Source organism: Macaca fascicularis, chromosome 18 (assembly GCF_037993035.2).
Source record: "Macaca fascicularis isolate 582-1 chromosome 18, T2T-MFA8v1.1".
NCBI classification, from domain to species: Eukaryota; Metazoa; Chordata; class Mammalia; order Primates; family Cercopithecidae; genus Macaca; species Macaca fascicularis.
The window spans coordinates 73,024,757-73,045,210 of NC_088392.1; the positions used below are offsets into that span (position 1 = coordinate 73,024,757).

General features: G+C 38.5%; 1 protein-coding gene across 9 annotated transcripts in view; it reads right to left on the reverse strand.

The window, feature by feature from the left end:
- Positions 1-20,454, reverse strand: part of DLGAP1 (DLG associated protein 1) — a 961,867-nt gene that overhangs the window by 940,581 nt on the left and 832 nt on the right. The window lies entirely within an intron of this gene.

Here is a 20,454-nt window from a genome sequence, read left to right on the forward strand (position 1 = left end):
TTGGTTCTGACCTTAGTACTACAGTAACTTTTAGACTTGGGTATAAACACTTGTTGGTGTCTGTTGGAAGTTATTGTAAATTAGCATTTATTATCCTACAAAGATTTTACAACTGACTTAGTCATTTCCCATTTTGCATCTTATGTACTGGAATGAAAATATCCTGCAGATAAAAAAATGAGTTCAGTCAAGAAACTCTATTCAAATAATGGTTTAAAATGGGATCCTCTTCTGGACTAAGGCAATTAAGAATGTAAAACTCAAAACCACCCACTTTGAGGTGAAAAATATGCTTTGACTTAAAAGATACCATATATTAATCACACATTTTATCATTTTTGCTTATTTTTTGGAATAGAATCATTCTGGCATTTTCAAAGCAACTCATATTAATTAACGAGCACTTCTATTTTCTGTACCTTTTCTGATTTTTGCCTTTGAGATTACTGGTAATGATCAAGACATTCTGAATTTTAAACCTAGTTTTACAAAGAGTCTTCTTATTAGCTTGGCTATGTAGAATCCCACCTGCTGGATATAACAATTTTTGTATTGATGAACACTGCCATTTTCTTAGAGACGACTTGTTGAGAAGAGTGCCACTTGCAGTAAAGATGTCAGGCACTGCAGTGTTTTAGAACCAGTTTATTCTTCTGCTAAATAGAAATGTGAAATAGTTTAAATGTCTTATCAAATAATTTGCTGATTGTATAGATAAAACTTCCATTTTCTTATTCCAGTCTTTGTTTTAACTCACGTGGTGGTGATGTCTTATACTTTTTGATCAACTAGATTCAAGGTGAAAGTTAAAATTTCGAATTTCTTTTAGAAAACTCTTAAAGGGCAATAGTCAAGTCATACTTTATAAGTGGCGAAGAAAAGCTTAAACTTTGCAAGAATTTTGTTGGGCATGGCAGTAATTGGCTAAAATGGGTAAATTATGTTGAAATGAGAATGTGCAATTATTAGAAGTAAGGAGCTGAAGGATATTTCCTTCAGTTAAGTAGTGTAACTGAAATGTTTTACTATTAAACATAGGTTTTATAACTGCATCATCCAGTTATTTTATTTGCTGGCATTATTTGATACTTTCCCCACCTCTGATATTAAATTTTAAATTACAAAAACTGTCCAATAGCTCTAATTTTAAAAGGAAACTAGATATTGAAATAAATTTGATTTATTTAAAAATTATATATATTTACAGTGCACAAGCTGATGTTTTGATATATGTGTCCATTGTAAAATGATTACCACAGTCAAGCTAACATATCCATCACCTCACATAGTGTGTGTGTGATGAGAATATTTAAGATCTACTTTCTTAAAGTATATATTATTATTAACTATAGTCACAATGCTGTACAATAAATCTCCAGAACTTACTCATCCTGTCGAAATGAATCCTTGTACTCTTGATCAACACCTCCCTATTGCACTCCCCTCTCTATGCCCCTCACTGGCTCTAAAGAATATTCTTATAATTCTATAAAGATCTGAGCCTTCTTCCATAGACAAAGTCCAGTCTACTTGAATTCAATTCTCCCTAACAGGACCTCGAGAAGTTACTTAAATGTACAATCAGTTCACATAGGTTTTTTTTTTTTTTAAAAAAAACACTAAGTTATTTAACTATACCACAACAGTAATTCCCTTCCCTTCCCCTTCCCCTCCCCCTCCCCCTCCCCCCTCCCCTCCCCTCCCCACCCCTCCCTTCCCCTCCCCTCCCTTCCCCTCCCTTCCCTTCCCTTCCCTCTGCCACCCTAGGATATAAATTTTTCAGCAGCCACATAAGGTGGAGGGCCCCTCTGGGGATTCAGCAGAGCCAGATGGAGATTTTTTTTCCCATACTCTTCAAGTCAATATTTGACTTTAAAATCTAAGTGGAACGTGGTATTACACAATCAAAATAATATGGGACTTAATACTAGAAGCCTATTCCTAATGTTGACCTCAACCTTAAGGAGTTAGTTGGATGACTGGGGCTAAATCATTTAATTTCTCTGAGTCTCAATTTATTCATCTGTAATAAGGTGCCAGAAAGGGACTAATGCTCTTTGGGAACATTTTCTCTTCCAGCATACTATAATTCTACCTAATCTAAGTTTGCTCTTGAGGCCTGTTTGACATAATGATCAACTATTTTAAAAAGTGCTCAATTATCTCATAGAAATCAGTTACCAAAACCAAACTTCTAAAAACAACTTAGCTCCACCAGGAATATTTGGTTTTTGAAGAAATTAGAGGGAGTGTGTCCATACACTGATGGATACACATTTAAAAATCCTCTAATTCAGTTGTTCATCTAATATTAACATAGTAGGCACTGTTATAGTCAGCGTAGACATAGCTGCCCTCATGGTGCTCACACTCTTGCATAAATAAAGAGAACCTATCCTGAAAGACTAAAGATGGGTTGAGAGCAAAGACATGCTTATCACTTTGACTCATTTACTCTCTAATCTCATCACCAGAACCTTAATGCATTTTACCTGTTAGAGATTTCAGGGCATAAGCCCTACACAAATATATATGACTGTCATCTATTTATTCTTCAGTCATTTCCAGAATATGCTAGTATCACAATGTGAATAGGCTCTAACAGAGAAAGTTATGCTAAAAAATCAGTGATTCATTACTGCATAAGGAATAAAATCAAACTCTTTATGTGCTGAAGCTCCTCTGTGATTCACATCTGGTCACACACCCTACATTCCAGCCATCACAAATTCCTCATGGTAATCTAAACAGCTCAGCCCTTTCAGTTACTCACTTAGCCCTTCAGCTTGAACCTGGGTATAAACTTCTCCTTCGAAAGCCAACCCAAAAGGTATCCCTTTCATAAAGACCTCTCCATCCTGTTTTCTATTTTATGAATTAAAACCTCTTCCTTACGCCCAAAGCATTGCATCCCGAAACAACAGCATTTTTTTCACTGCTTTATATCATAGACTCTCATCTACATATGTCGCCCCTGAAAAAATGCTATTCCCCATCTGAATTCTTGACCATAGCATCTTGGAGCATAATGAAATGTGTTGTAGTGATCTCTAAGTATTGCAATGATTGGTTAAGTGATTGGTTATGCAACAAAAAGATAACTGATATACTAACGTCTCCTTCCTCTTGCCTTATTTTTTAGGCTCTACACTTTGTTTTCTGAACTTTCTTCCCTAAACACTGGTTCTCCTTGAATCTGCTCAAATTCTAAAAACAGCCTGCACTTTACTCTCTTTCTTCCCTTGTTCTGCAAGGCTGCCAGCACCCAGTTTGTACACTGTGAGTCTCACATATTTCCTGTTGGTTCTAGCATTACTTTCTTGTGTTCCTAACTCTCAACTCCTCTGGAGGAGGAATGCTTCCTCTGCTGGTCCTGCAAGAGGCTGGGTCTTCTCAACTGAGTCACAGAGAGATCAGCATGGTGGCAAAATGTTGCAATATGCTGTAAGGAGTACCCATGAGATATTGCTGGAACCCGGAGAAGGTGGTACGTAAATCTTCTCAGGGAAACGGTAGGAGCCCTCAAGCTGTCCTTGAACAACGTTTAGAGGTCCTCCATGCACAAAAGGAAGTAAGGATGTCCCAAGGAAAGGACATAAGAGCGACAAGACAGAGAGAGAAACATCATAAAACACCATGCTATTTAGGAAAATGGCAAACAACGCGGACGGAAGCATAAAACTTCATGATGTAGAGAAGTATTAAGAGTTACGGCTGGAAAATTATACCTGACCAGGTCACGACAGACTTTAAATGGCACACTACAAACTTGAAACTTCATCTGATAGGTTATGGCGGTCGAGACATGAAATGATTTAATTTGGGAACTTAGCAAAATTCAACCTTTCAAAATGATTGATGTAACTTCAGAGAACAGTCTGGAGGAGGGTAAAACCGGACATGGAATGAGGAGTAAGGAGGCTCTTGGATTTGCAGGGAAAAGAGACGATGCAGTTACCACGTACCAGAGAATCCTGAGCTGTGGACAGGAAGCTTATTTGAGAGAAAGGTAGGCAGTTAGTCAGTAAAATTTGATGGATTGACACAAAGAAGTAAAAGGGTAAGGTGCCTTTTAAGTTCCTTGCTTGAGCAACTATAAGGATAATGGATATGAAACAGAAAATATAGTCAGATAAAAATACTGACATCGAATTCTGAGTAATGGAAAGGTATTATGGAAAGACGAAAAGAAAAGGAAGAGTAGTCAAGTAAGGCAATTCCTAGAATTGCAGAAAACAATACAGAAGGTGGAAGAGAGGGGAAACAGAAATAGAAAATTAAAATGGTAACAAAGGAGGCAGCAGCATTCAGTTGTATCTCAATCTCCACACCGATGGAGGGAGGGCACTGATGTAAAATCACCATGATTTAGCTGCATCCATAATTTAACTTTGCAAAGAGTTTGGGTATATTTGAATGCAATTGCTCCAGATGTTCTACAAACTCGTAACTCTTTAATCACAGTAATAAAACCACTCTGCAAAAATGTAATTCTGGAGAGATAAAAGCTGCCCGACTTCTGAATTCTTTCTTTCGCTTCCCTCTTCCAACATATGAAAAGTTTAAACTGCAAAACACTCAAAGGCAGGTTATCAGCATGTCACACACATAGGAGTTGGATGGGACCTGGAAAGAGACAACAGGCTGTAAATGAACAGAGAACTGAGGCGGACTCAGAGACTCAAACCTAAGCAGATGCACACACGGGTGTCACAAATTAGACAAGTAGGTGGTTAAAGGACAACAGACCACAGGAAAAGTGATGAGAACTATCAGTGAAGAAGCTCAAACTATGCAAGATGCTTTTGCTGGTAAGGAGAAAGTTAGAAGCTCAGAAAAACAGTTTCAAAGGTAGGGAAGGTTAGAAAATATCCAGGGAAGCGATCTGGAAAGCAGATTATGTTAGGGAGATACTAGTAACGATTTTTTGCTTTAGGCAGTGATCTTTTAGGTTTCTTCTTCTTCTTCTTTCTTTTCTCATGCAAAGAACCAATTCCAAAGCATGATTGCCTGGGACCAGCAGGCAAAGATGTAAAAATGTAAGTGTCTGTCTGGAGACAGGAACCTAAAAGCCAGTGGTTCTGAAACTTTGGTGCATGTCTTAATCACTTGAAGGCTTGTTAAAACTCTATTTCTGGGCCTCCACCCCTTAAGTTTCTGATTCAATATTTCTAAACTAGGACCTGAGAATACGCATTTCGAACAAATTTCCAGGTGATGTGATGTTGCTGGTCCAGAAACCATACTTTGAGAACCACATTAGTCATTGGTTCTTATTCCTAAACGGACACTAAAATCAGTGTCCCTAAATGGACACTAAAATGTGCTTTGTAAACACATTCATGCCTGAGCACACTCTAGAGATGGAGACTGAGGTGGTCTAGAAAGGGGTCTGAGATCTACACTTTTTTAAAGTTCTCTAGATGATTCAATACATAGCTGAGGTTCAAATTATTGATGCATATAGAACTGAAGTTAAATGTTGAGGGGTAAATTCTTTCTTGGATTCAGCAAGACATCTTTCTGAAGGTGAACCAGCTTTTCTCTCGAAACCTATGTGTTAATATTTTTCATTGGTGTTTAACAGTGATTATGCTTATCAAAAACACATTACTTACAGCTCCTGCTAAGCTAGACTCAAAATCCTATTTATGCCAATAAAGTATTTGGGTAATATCACTGATGATTTATACATTTTCCTAGAAGGTTTAATATACCTTGAAGACACAAAGGAGAATTCTCTAACAATAGAAGGAAGACTTTGGTTTTCTCCATCCATGCTAACCAGGACTTAGAAGAAAAACGATTTTCCCAAAACAGCAATAAAGCAGCCACGAGGAAAATCCAATAAAGTTTCTGAGGAATGACAGTGCTCCAGGAACAGATGGGTTGATTCATTTCTGAAATTTTATGAAGAATATTGCCTGACTGAAACATTGACAAAGATTTTTAATGCAACTTCAGAGTTAAGAAAAATAATCAAGTGCCTCGCAACATACTAGCCAAGTGGAACACCTGAATGCAGGCATGATGTTCTGATCTTTTTTACATTTTTCAGAATTGTTAAATAATTGATCAATTAACAATAATGAATGAAATACAGTTGTCCCTCAATATCCATAAGGGATTGGTTCTAGGACCTCCTGTAGATACCAAAACTCGAGGATGCCCAAGTCTCTGGTATAAAATGGTATGGTATTTGCATATAACTTATACTTTAAATCATCTCCAGGCTAATTACAATACCCAATACAACGTAAATGCTATCTAAATAGTTGTTATACTGCATTGTTTAGGGAATGATGACAAGAAAAAAAGTTTGTACGTGTTCAGTACAGATGCAAATTTGTTTTTGAATATTTCCATTTGTGGATGGCTGAATCTATGGATGCAGAAACCATGGATGCAGAAGGCTGACTGTACATTATGCTGGTATAATCTTGGTTTTGTTTACTAATCTTTCTCTTGTATAGTAAATACGGTTTAAAAGATTATATGCAAACCTGGCATTTCTACTTGCTTCTTATAATCTCTGAATTGTCCACTTAATATAGTTGGAGGTTATGTTAAAGTAGGGGAATAGGAATTAACATACAAAGAGAAACACTATTAACATATATAGGAATTAACTTATATAGTAAATATGGTTTAAAAGATTATATGCAAAACTGGCATTTCTACTTGCTTCTTATAATCTTTGAATTGTCCACTTAAAATAGTTGGAAGTTATGTTAAGGTAGAGAAACAGGAATTAACATAGAAAAGGCATTTATTCTTTACACTAGGGCTAATTTTGTCATCAAAAATGGACTGTCCACATCAGAAAAACTTTAGGGCCTCCACAGAGCTTTGGAAGATTTATATAATGTCTCTCCTAGGGCCCAGGGGCATCACTTGTATACTTATTATGACATATTGCCAAATTTTGCTTACATACTGGTCCTTCCATGACCCAGAATCAAACATGGTGCATGGCGAATAAAGAATCAATAAATGTTTTGAAGTACTAGACGGATGTTATCATCTGATAGGTGCCGCCTCAGCAATGGCGGGCGCCCCTCCCCCAGCCTCGCTGCTGCCTTGCCGGTAGATCACAGACTGCTGTGCTAGCAATGAGGGAGGCTCCGTGGGTGTGGGACCCTCCCGGCCAGGTGTGGGATATGATCTCCTGGTGTGCCTGTTTGCTTAAAGCGCAGTATTGGGGTGGGAGTTACCCGATTTTCCAGGTGTTGTGTGTCTCAGTTCCCCTGGCTAGGAAAAGGGATTCCCTTCCCCCTTGCGCTTCCCAGGTGAGGCGATGCCTCGCCCTGCTTCAGCTCTTGCTGGTCGGGCTGCAGCAGCTGACCAGCACCGATCCTCCAGCACTCCCCAGTGAGATGAACCCAATACCTCAGTTGAAAATGCAGAAATCACCGGTCTTCTGTGTCGCTCGCGCTGGGAGTTGGAGACTGGAGCTGTTCCTATTCGGCCTGTTCATTGTGTTTTCTAAATTGTGTCCTTTTTGCAGACCTCATCTGTGTTTGTGCTTCTTTCTCTTTGAGGTATGTATTCATTTATGCTTTCAAATAGATTACTCAATGGGCAGCAGGGAGCTGAGGTTTCTCTAGCAGTGACAGATCGTTTCTTGGAAAGAAGAGACTGATTCTCTCCAGGGCAAGCAGATGGTCACACCCCTGGAAGATTCCACAGAGATTCACCTCTGTCATACAAAATTTCTCTGACAAGTGGGAAGAGAAAGGTGGAAAAAGGAAGGTAAGCCAAAGACAATTTTTATTCCCTTTGTTTAAGATGTCATCAAAACAGCCTGCATCCTGGAAGAACTCACTGAAGCAGGAACTAGTAAAAATCATGGTAAAACTCAAAAATAAAAAGGACACATGGTGATTCCGTAATACCGCAGGCATTCTAGGACAAAGTAGCTTTGCCTTCAGACTAAAAGGTTGTGATTTTAGCAGAAGCAATTTTATTTCTATTGCATCTCCACATGTGAGATGTATGGAAACAGTAGGAAAAAAATTAAGGAAAAAATAAGAGAAGTGACATTTCAAGAATTTCCAAATAACCACCTTCTGGGCCAGCTAGGCTGTGAAGTGAAATAAAACTAGAGGAGGGTATATCTTGCACGCTACTAGAGATACATTTCTGACAGTTATCAATTCTGCAATACAACAGTTTATTTGATTTCCATTTCATTCTACGTTTCTTGGATGCCAACCAATTGTCAGGCACTGGGTTAGGCATCAACAGAATATAGAGCCTAGTGCTAACAGACCTTAGTTCAATTATCAGCTCCACCCATTGTAGGTCTGTGGTCTGAGAATATATTCTGTAAAGCATGATATCACTTTTTTTTTCCTTTTTTTTGTTTGAGACAGAGTCTCACTCTGTTGCCCAGGCCGGAATGCAGTGGCGCGATCCTGGCTCACTGCAATCTCCGTTTCCTAGGTTCAAGCAATTCTTTTGCCTCAGCTTCCCAAGTAGCTGGGATTACAGGTGCATGCCACCATGCCCAGATATTTATTATTATTTTTAGTAGAGAGAGGGTTTCACCATATTGGCCAGGCTGGTCTTGAACTCCTGACCTCATGATCCGCCCGCCTTGGCCTCCCAAAGTGCTGGGATTACAGGCGTGAGCCACCACACCCAGCCCTGATATCACTTTCTACATAGGATGGGCACGAGGATAAAATGAGATTTACATAATGTGCTTAGTGTATACTAAGTGCTCAATAAAATATACTATTATTTATTACTACTAGCATCATTATTACAGAAATACAAGTTTGTAGAAAATATGCCCTCTGCTACAATTAATAACCTAATGAGAGCTCAAAATACAGAAACAGGTATCTATAATGCAATGGAGTAGATTACCTGGGGTTACACAGATGTGTAGACTACTAGATATATAGACTAGATATATTGACTACTATTAAAACAGAAACAACAAAAGAATGAGAGTGGTGAAAGTAGCTTCACACCTCTTTTCAAAACCTAAAGCTAGAACATCTCTGCTGAAGGTCTGAATTTAAAAAGAAAAAAAAAGCTAATGTCCTCATATACCAGGAATCTATCAGAGCACAGTAATCCAATCCTCCTAATCCAGTTCGATTTTTGTTTATAGCTGTTATTCCTTTCTAACAATCTAAAAGAAATGTTTATTATCTCTGTTTTCTCCCATCAGAACATAGACTCCATGGCTCCACAAGGGCACGCCTTTGTCTTTTGTTGATGTTCTTGCTCGGGGCTGAACTCAAAGCACCTAGAATAGTGCTTGACACATAGTAGTCATTCAATAAATTGGTTTTTAGTTGAACAAATAAGTGAAGGAATGAATGAATGGATTGATAATGGCCATTCTCTAATAGTGAACATCTTCAGAATGTGAAATGCATAGAAAAATTTGGCAAAAACTGCCAAAGTTGAAAACAATACATTTCTGCCTGTAACTCCTAACTTACTGAAATCTGATTTATAAATAGTCTACATATCTTGGTTCTCAATGCAGAACATAAGGATAACTGAACAGAAGGACAACTGAACTATCCTTCCCTTCCTTTGTTCCAGTAGTCAAATAAAGGGAAGCTGACATAAATGTAGCTATTTAGCAATTATTACTGGCCATGAATAAGCTCTGTTTGCTCCTACATCCCCTCACCGGTTCTGTTCCTGGATCAAGGCACACCCGTGCAGTAGGAGCTGCTGATGGCTCAGCATCATCTAGCACCAACCATTGGCAGAGCCAGGGAGTTCTGTTTCTGCAGCAGAAGGGATGGCATGTGTTTCTGGTTAAAATTTGGAATTCATTTTTTCATAAATAGAGGGTCCTAAACATGGTTTTCATTAGAGTAATACTATTTGGTTTGTAGAAAATGTGTCAAAAGACTCTAGAAGTCGTTAAGTTAGAAGGCAGTCACTGCCGTGTAGCACAATTTCCATGGGAAAATACTGTTCAGTGTCCAAACATATTCAGCTTACAAATACACCTTTGGAACACAACCTATCTGTAAGTTGGTATTGCCAATATTTAAATTGTATTAAATATGTGCTTATCAGCTCTCTTTGGAGCAACTCAAGTCACTTTAGATATGTCAATATGTCTACCCAAAAGGGATCCATGAGAAAATAAGGATATGAGAGAAAGCTTTTTGTTTTTTTATTCTAGGTTTTAAACCTAAACCACAAAGATGTGAAATACGTGTTACTGTAACAGATTAATAAAACTACAAAATCCAAATAACCTGGATATAACTGCACAGAAATCTTTCCCTTAGTTAAACCAGTGGAATGTTCCCACCTAATCAATCAAGTTATATTTTGCACATGTGCTCAGCTACTGATCCTTTTTCTAAGGAAAGAAACTGGGTTAACTAAACACACACAATAGAGAGGCAGAAGATAAGCCCCAGATGGCAGAGAAGGTGAATGTAATTGGAAGACAGGTGCGCTCCACCTGCCGGTGTGCAGCTAACTTAGAGCCCACTGTGACCATGAGGGAGAGGCTCCTCTTTAAGGATCGAGACATGACTGCTTTTCTGTGCTCTGTCTTCATATTTTTTTCCCATAGCCCATGCCACCTTAATATGTATTCTGAGCAGAATAAATTAAAACTTACATTTTGAATGCTGCTACAGATGCACTGAATTGTTTCATGAGAATATCTTCTCATCAACACAATTTAATCTTCCTTGGGGAGAGTCATGATTTTGATTTCTTTTGTAATCTCTTCACAGCATATGGTGCCGTATAAGGCAGGACTGGGCTGAGGGACTATGAGCCTCTACTCGCTATAGGAAGAGCACATAGAGCCTACATGCAATGCAATACTGAGAGCTGTATCCTGCATGAGTACAAAGACTAGGTTGCTCAGTAAGTATCAGCTATTCTTAAACTTGTTCAGCAAGTTGCTGTCAGTGTCATCAAATGAATGATAAAGGAACATGAAATAATAAGACAGGGATTTTTCAGCAGGAGAAGAAAAATATATCATGACTAGACAAGTAAATTTTAAATTCTTTACTTGGTAATACTTTGATGTAAAAAGATGGTTGGCAGATTGGTTTTTGCAGAAAAAAATATACAGTATGGTTAATAGCACTTACTAATTGCTCACCATGAACCCAACTTTGAACTAGATACTTCACATGAGGTGACTCATTTAGGCCTTTCAAAAACTTTCATATGTAAGGCAAATTATCCTTATTTTTCAGATGAGAAAACTGGACTCAGTAAAATTAATTTGTCCAAAGTCGTCTAGCTAGTTAGATGAATCACGATAGTGGAATCTGTTTTGTGAAGGCAGTAACACTTCCTATCTGGAACACAGAAGTGACTACTAGTATCATGAATCTGTTGACTATCTTCTAACAGGTAACTCTTTAATTAGCACCTCAAATGGTATCATTTCATAAATTTAGGTTTAATATTTTCCAAGTTGCTTATGGGCTATGTCCAATATCATCTCGAAAATCAATATAACCAAAATATAGCTCAATTACTACAAATCAGTTTCCTATTCCAAGCACTTAGATGTTCCAGTAATGTCACTATTCCCAATATCTTTATACTCCAAATCTCTATTCACCCTATTCCCTCTCTAATAACTAATTACCATTCATCAAGAAAGCATCTGCTACCCCTTGAAAAGTCACTCTGCTAGCTACTGGGCTCAGGCCTACGAGACATGCAAAAACCATCAGCTAATTCACAACTTAAAGGAGCTTAAAGTATCAGAATATTCACATAAAATGTTAAAAATGTGAATGTTATAATGAAGTAAGTAATCCAGATAAATGCAACTGGAATTCAGAGAAGAGTTTACCCTCAACTGAGTAGTCATAAAATGTGTGCTGTGAGCGGTGAGATTTGGCTGGGCCTTGAAGGCTACAAAGGGCTTTAAAACAATTATTTTAAAAGAAATTATTGCTCCTGGTAAAACAATCAACCAGATAGAAGGACAGAAAGGGAAAGAAAACTCCTGAGGTTCCTTGTCCTAGTCTCTGGGAGCATCCACTGTTAACAGTTCATCAAGTAGACGGAACTTGAGTACATGAAAATAAACAAAGAGGAAAAATGGCTGGAATAGCAGAGCCCTGACAAACGGGAGTGGTCATGGTGGAGGCTGATGCAAGCGATCATTAGGAAATGAGGCTAAGCAATAATAAGAGCCAATTGTGCCTTCACACACTTGTCCCACTGACACATCTAAAGGCCAACCATGTTCTAGGCAGACTCGGATCTGGAGTAGGCAGGGGAATACTAGCAAATGGGATTGTTCCTCTTATGGGGGGTTCCAGGACAAAGTTTGAGGAGTTTCACGATGACCTGAAGAGCATTTTAGAAAAGTACATTTTGATGTGAGTTTAATCAGATCCTAGAGATTAGAAGTCCCATTAAGAGGCTGCCATGTATTCCAGGCATAAAATGATGAAGTCCTTAAGTCAAGCAGCAGCAGCAGCAGAACTCGTACAGTACAACCACCTTGCACTCTATTGTAATGAATAAGAAATTAAGACTAAGAGAAGATGGGTGTTTTGCCTACATTTCGTATGTAATTAAAGGCTTGATAAAATAACTATGGATATAAGTCTTGAAGAACTAAATGGTAATATCTTTATCATTTCAGAATTAGAAAATGTTTCTCAAACACCTTATTGGTATCATAAAGATAATTTAAAAAGCAACTATCTTAAAATTTAAACATAATCTTTTCACCCAGAGACATCATAAAAATGAGAAGACAAGCCACCAGTTGGGTGAAGATAACTGAAACACATATTACAGAACAAAAGTCTGGTATCCAGAATATATAAATAGCTCTTACAAATCAATGAGTTTAACAAAAAGAAGCAGGAGAGTGGGGAACATGTATGAATAAGGAATCCACAGCAACCAGAATATTAATAAAGAGAGGGAATAAATCATCAATATTACTGGGAGACATGGAACAAATTAAAACTAAAATGAGATATCATTTCATATCCGTAAGACTGGCCAAAAATAAAATGTATCACCAAGTGTTAACAAGGATATAAAACAAAAGGTATTCTTATAGATTGCTGTTGGGATCATAAATAGGTACAACCATTTTTGGTAATTTGCATTATCTGCTGGATGTGAAGATACAAATATTACCCTACTGCAATCCCCCTCCTTAGGAGACACCCTAATCAGAGTCCCCTTCGTTAGCACAAGGAGATGTACACACGAATGTTCACAGCAGCCTTATTTGGAAACATCTTAAATGTCCAAAAACAAAGATTGATACCTTCATCATGATACAGTTCTACAAGGGAATACCATGTGTCAGTAAAAATGGATAAATCAGATCTACATGTCAACAAAATACTGAACAATTACAGTAATGTAAAGAAGACCACAAAGAGTATTGTTACTACTTATAGTCTAAAAACAGCAAAACAAGACTATATTGCTCAGGTACACATACATACATAGCAAACAATAAGGAAGTGCATGCGTGAGAATAATAGACACAAAGCTCAGTGGGCAAAGTCCCTCTGAGGGAAGACATGAAGAGTATGCTGAAGTCTCAACAGTGTGTGCAATGATTTACCATCTGGGTGGTGGACACAAAGGGGTTTATAATATTATTTAATTGTTTGGTGTCACTGAAATATTTCACAGGAATTTTTAATGAATAATAAAGAATTAAAAAGAATGTGTGACACCATTACAGAGTAAACGAGAAAGGAAAGAGTCAAACATTGCTTGAAAATTTTTCAAAATACTTACTCCCATTTCTACTTCCCTGGACTTGATTCCCAATGTAAGCCTCACTCAAACAGCCTCTTCATGCTTCTGTCTGTCCCAGCCTGGTGTTAGACTCATCTCCCCTATCAGTCCAAGAGGCCACTTCTTCCTGTAACTGCCTATTCAGAATCTGTCAGTGGTTCCTATCAAATCTAAACATTCTTGTATAGCCATTAATGACCCTCTCAATCAAATTCATCTCCAGGTCTAATTAAAGTGGAGGAACTGGAGGAGGAACCATTTTCTGGACCAGGAACATGCCAAGTTCATTTGCACCTCCATGTCTGTGCAAATGTTTTCTCTATCTGAAAGCCAGTCCTTCTTCCTATGTAAGTCTTACCAATCCATGAAGATCTAGCTTCAGATCTTCCCTTTTGGAAGCATTCCACAATGATCTCATTCTCTGTTGAGCCCCTATTCCTACAGCCCAAAATAAGTACATTTGAGCACCAGTTTCATTCTGTAACCCATTATTACTAATTTTTTCCTACATTTTAATCTTATTCTTTTTATTACATTTCAAGTTGCCCAAGGAGTTGAACTAGGTCTTGCACTTCTATATTCTCCACAGTAATGAGTACCCAGGAGATGTTACAAATATTTTTTGTTTGCCCATACTTGGAAAGGCTGGATATATACATACCAAAAATACCTGACACCTATCATCAAGATCCCTTAGGATTCGTATCATCAAAGCAGTGTTTTAAATTATCTATAAAACACATGCTAGGGAAATTATTGTGCACCATAGTTTATAAAAACATGGTTCATGTTCACATTCCATCTCACCATTCCTCGCAGGCCATTCAAAGCTGAACAGTAGATGTGGTATCTATAGCTGGGTGCCACATGGAAGGTTAGCGTATCCCCCAGGCTGGCCCACCTCACTACATCATTCGAGTAGTTCAGAAGCAGATAGTAGAACAGAATACACTACATGTCTGGCCAGAAACAAAACTAGTATAAAAAATTCATGAAAATACCTAGAAGGCTGTGATTCCACATCAGTAAAGATGTTAGATTCCAGTCTCCCCTGTGAGAGCCACTCCACATCTACGTACCTACATAGAGATCAGCCTCAAGCAAGAAAGGCAGTTGTAGCTGCTTCTCTGCTTCCCACGACACTTTCCCCCTCATCCCTGTGATCTGATTTATTCTTTGAGGCCTCAGTGAACTTTTGCTTTCTTCCACTTACAAACCATACAGGGGCCACTGTCTCTGGTCTCCCTTGAGCTTCTGGTCTCCTAGAGGGAGACAGGCATATACACAGAAAACGGAAAATGAAACTAAGTTATAAATACCTATGAGACTCAGTGGAGGCACAGAAAGGAGTACTCAATGTAAGAGGTGAGGGGTAGGAAAGAAGTTTATGCTAAGCCTTAAAGGGTTGGAATAAAGTAAGGCAATTAATCTACTCATATGTTAATTTTGAATAAGGAGGAGGAAGAGGGAACAGGAGTTTATTTTTTGTTTCCTTCTTTTTCGAAATCCTTATTTTATTTCAAAACCTTACCTCTGCTTGCCAGCAGACTGCATGTTGCCTAGTTGGGAAATGTAGCACTGCGTAGCCCATCACATTATGTTCAGGCTGGGATCAGCCCAGTGTTTACCAGGTACTAACAGAGTAAACTTAGGACCAAAGAACACAGCATCTGACATTGCAAAGGAGTGCCATGCAAAAGCTGTGCAACACCATCCTCAGAGTTACGGCCCTTATGCACTAAGAATACAGATGTGCATTCACTTGTTCATTCATTCACTCAACCAATGTTTACCCACCATTTATTAACTGCCAGGTGCTGTGCTAGGCATCAGTGATATTTGGTGAACACTCTATATTTAGTTCTGGATCTCATGGAATGCACAGTTCAGTCAGGAAAGCAATGTGACACTCACAAGTCAACACATCATTATTGACCGTAAAAGGACCATGAAAAAGGAATAAAGTGCTATAACAGCATTCAATTGGAGAGCTTCCCTGATTAAATGACTTTTCAGCTGACGTCTAGGAAAGAGGGAACAATGTAAGAAACAGAATTCCAAGGAGAGGGGGAAAGATTTCTTAGCCTGCTCCATAGAAGCTCTACAATCAAATGAGTCTTATCTGAACTGCCTAGGCAAGGATTCACACGAAAGACTTCCAAATGCATTACCACTTAAAGATTCCCCTGCTGACCCTCCCAAACTCTAAATGGAAAGCGCATCCTCATTTGAAAGGATGAAAAGGTGACTTTGCCTTCTGGGTTAATGCCTACACAAAAATAGCTTTGAAGGGAGTGAATGTGCCTTGTCTTTTTGCTAGTATAGTATGATGAATCATATCAAAGAATAGTTGTTTGCAAAGTCTGAGACAAGATCAAAATGCCATTTTCCTCTGAAACTGCAGCATGTGTTTTGTAAAGAAATCTTAGTGATATCTAGCAGGGAAATTTGCAGTCCAGAAATAGACTTCACACTGGTTTCTACTGAAATTGAAACCAAGAAAGAAGGGGTATCCAGGGAAAGGGCATAATCATGAGGTTAGAATGAGGGTTAGTGCCAGTCCTCCTATCACATACTCATAAATGCTCTCCAGTAGTAGAATTAAAACAGCAAGTTACTCTAGCAGATGTTTTCAAATTAGCTAAAACCGTGTCACCAGAGTAAAGCAGCAAAGCTGGAAATGTGCCCAGAGAGACCTTCCCACAAGCTGCCGGAGGGAGCCATTTATATGTATCTGAGCCCTCCTAGTGCAGAGATTCAGATGCAAGGCTAGGGAGATAAGCAAGTCACAGCACAATGTCTCCTCATCCAAAAGCTTATCCATGGCTTCAGCAAGACCACCACTCTGCTGAATACTAAGAAAACCTGGCAAGATTGAGCAGTTCCAAACCACACACTTTGTGGTTTGCTGTTGTGTTGCTGCTTACAAATCTGACAAGAAAACATTGAGAGAAGATAGAGAAATTGTCAATGGCCACAGACGAGCAAACCATGATAATATGAAAATGAACAGTTTGGTTTCTGGCAAATCCTAGGGAGAGGGAGGAAGATGGTTTACATCTTCATAAAATATTCAGAACATTGATATCTAGTTCACAATTAGACATCCAATGGGACAATCACATCCCAGCTATGCTGGTTGTCTATCGAAGAAAAAGACCAAGGATCTGAGTCAAAAATCTGTGGATATAGATCCAGAGGGCTTCCTCTTGCATGAGCTGGTTTTTCTAAGTGGGATGTTACTTGTTACCCAGTAATCATTAACTCCTACAGGAGGGAGAAAATAATAAAGCAACCAGAAAAAATCTTAAGTCAATAATGGATGCAGATAACCCTGTTTCTCACTTATACAACAGCTATCTGTCTAGTAAACCCCACCGTTTACTAGAGAGAAGGATGGGAAATGGGTTGGGTCAACACATCTCCTATGCAATACCAACCTCTGTACAATCAGACTAAAGAACAGAAGACCTCAAACGGATGTCATTCACCTTTTTAACTGCCTTATAGTCATACCCCATTTTTTCTTGTTCTCAATCACATGTTTTGCTCTGTAGGTGTGTGTTTTGCAGGGTTACAAGGAAAGGTGTAGCAAATATACAATATACAGTATTGTATAAGCTAAATAGATATATCTTAGAAGCAAAAGAACTGGTACCTGGTATCTCATACAATCAGTTATCTGTGGGCGTCTGATAGATTAAAATGAATGTCAGAAGACTATTTCTAACTCCTCCTCTGTGGTAATGCAATGTTTTAGATCTTCCTAGGAACAACATCTTTGGCAATTCCTGATAGACAACACAACTAGAGAAAGTCACCTCCATTGGGCAGTAACAAGAATCAAGCTACAAATTCTCATGATTAAAATTTAAAAAAAAGAAAAAACATCTTTTGAGGGACACTGTAGTCATTACTCTCTGAAAATAGAGAACTAGTAGCACTTAGGATCTTAGGAAATAAAACAGCTCAAGACATGGGATGTTTTTGAAACATTCGAGTGTTTCAACAGCAACAAAGATTTTTCTACAATGCTAGTAAAGCATCTTTTTGTGACAGTGGTTATTTAAAATAAAAAAAAGTGTACAAAAAGACCAGCATACCACAGACATAGGCATAGATTATAAATATGAGAAGTGAGGATTGGGGAAACGTGTTCAGGTTTTTCAAGAGTCTTTTTAGTCTTCTTATTTCAATGGTGTTCCTATAGTAGGGGAAATATAATTACCAATGGAAAAAGAGAAAAGAAACAAAAGAACCTACAATTGTATCGTTTTCTTAATTTAAGAAAAGAGAGGTAAGTGTGATTTCTATAGAGATGAAATCTACATAAAAGTAGATTTTAATTGGATGCTTCCTAAGAGGAAAACAATTCCCTCTCCTCTGATAAACAGTGGAACAATTTGTGGGAATGATCATGAAGGTAACATGAATTTGAGTTGATCATAGAAATTTCACTATAGAAATACACATTAGATACCATTTTACTATTATTTCTGAATTTGAAATATTATAAGATCAAAATCAAAACACTGAATTCTTTGTTTCTGAAAGAGTTGATATTCAAATAATATGGTATTCTTCTCAATTAAGCTGTAGATGAAACTATGACTTTGCTGCATATTAGTGAATATTGCTCATATTCAGTAAAATGAGTACTTTTTAAAACAAGTTCCCCTCCACCAAGTTTTAATTTTATATTTTAAAAAATCAATCTAAATGGCTATATGGAACAAAGGCACACATATTTAATGGAGTTAACTCAAAGTGCATGCAGTTTCTATTCCCAAATTGGGTTGAATAGGACACTTAAGCTTAGAAGGATTTAAAAAGTAGAACACTACAATTAGTTTTAGGCTATTTCTCTATATGGGCTACATAATATTTTGGAAAGAAGGTCTTGTCTCCATTTGCTTTCACTAATCACTAATATGCTTTTATTGAGTGTTTAGTCCTGGCAGAACAAAGTTTATGTTGATGGAGAAATTAAAGATGCTAAACCACGAAAATTCCCTCCTAGGGAAAACTCATATACTCACTATTTCCCCCAAGCACAATTGCTTGTGATATTTAACAAGCTTTGTCAGAAAATTATTTTGACATATTTAAAAGAATGTTAACCAGTTCATTTTGTCCATATTTATGTTGCCTGTAATGTTTGAGATAAAGTATTATATTTGCAAACTAATCTTAGAATGAAATACAGAGAGAAATAGATAGCTATAAAGTAAAAAATATCTTTGTATGCAAGTACATTCTTCTTTACTCACACAAGGTAACTAACATTTTCTCTTAAGTAAAATAATTTTTTTTAAATTCACAGAATTTTAGATCAGGAACGAGGGATATTTCAAGGGACTAACCACTGAAACAACTTTAAGTACTAAATCCAAAGGAAATTAAGAACAGGGCTATTGACACCTGATTTCTATGAACTTTCTTGTTTCATGCCAGAGTATGAATTTTCTGAACCAAGGGTAGCTTTTATAACTTAAATTTTTTAAAATCATGCATTTTGCATAGACATATTCATTATTTCTTTATAGGCTTGAGTTTCCTTTTAAACATTTAAAGAAAACTTTATTCTTCTGGCATGAGATAAATTAGGATACTTGTAAAATTTCTTGCCTCCATGTCATTTCCATTCAAGTTTTATTCAAGGAATAAAAAGTATTGCTTTATATGCAAAGTGACCTAGGCCAATAGAAGGTCGCTTCCTGAACTGAAATTGTGCTATAAATAACAGTCAAAAGGCTGTTCCTTTTGGAACAGCTCTTTCAGGGTAAAAAATAATTTGCAGGATGTTTGCCTCAGGTCCTAAAATCGCTTCCCTAGTCCTAAGCATTTCTCATCTCCGTGTCTACATCTTAGACGGATCTATCCTCACCTTCTACGAAGTCATTCACGAAGACCATAAAAGCTAAAGATCTGTCTTTAACTGGTACTTTTATTATATGTCTTCCCTCGTAATTCCCTAACTTCACGTGTTATGGAAGGAGGCAGGGAGCATTCACCTCCCACGACCGGGAGTCAGTCTCACTGTGTCAGGAGTAAGGAGTGAGGAGTCTCGCCTGGATCCACAAAAGACGTAACATCTCCCACCCAGCGTCCCACTCCTTGCCGCCTGGCTACCTTCAACCCCTTCCCCTCCGCACATCCTCCCCTTCTCTAGCAGAAAATGCCGCAGCGCGACGGTCGGGCTGGAGGCAAGCCCTGCAACCGGGGGCGAGCGCGGCACTCGGACACAGGCACTCAGTGTCTCCGGCACCGGCAGCCGAGCCGGGCCACCCCTTCCCACGGCCTCCCGGTGCCACCCAGCGAGGCGGGGACAGCGCGCCTTCCGCAAAAAGCGCAGCAGCCCAAGTCCTGAATGCAGGGTCTTCATCGCGGCTGGCCCTCCGAAGGTGCCTCTAGCAGCTGCAGCCGCCCCTCAATGAAAGTGCAATTTGTTATCTCGCCCAGCCTCGAGGAGAGGTCCCTGTTTGGCCTCGGTTCCAACCCGGCGCATTCAATTCGCTGAATGTAGGGTCTTCCCGCCTGCCCCGCGATTCTCCGGGAATTGGCCTTGGCCGCGGGCAGGGGGCGACTCTCCAGAGACCTCCTCCTCGGACCCCATTTCTCTCTTTCTCTCTCTCTCTCTCTGCCTGTCTCTCTTTGTGTCTCTGTTTCTTTAGCTTTCTCTTACAAACGCACGGGGGAGTT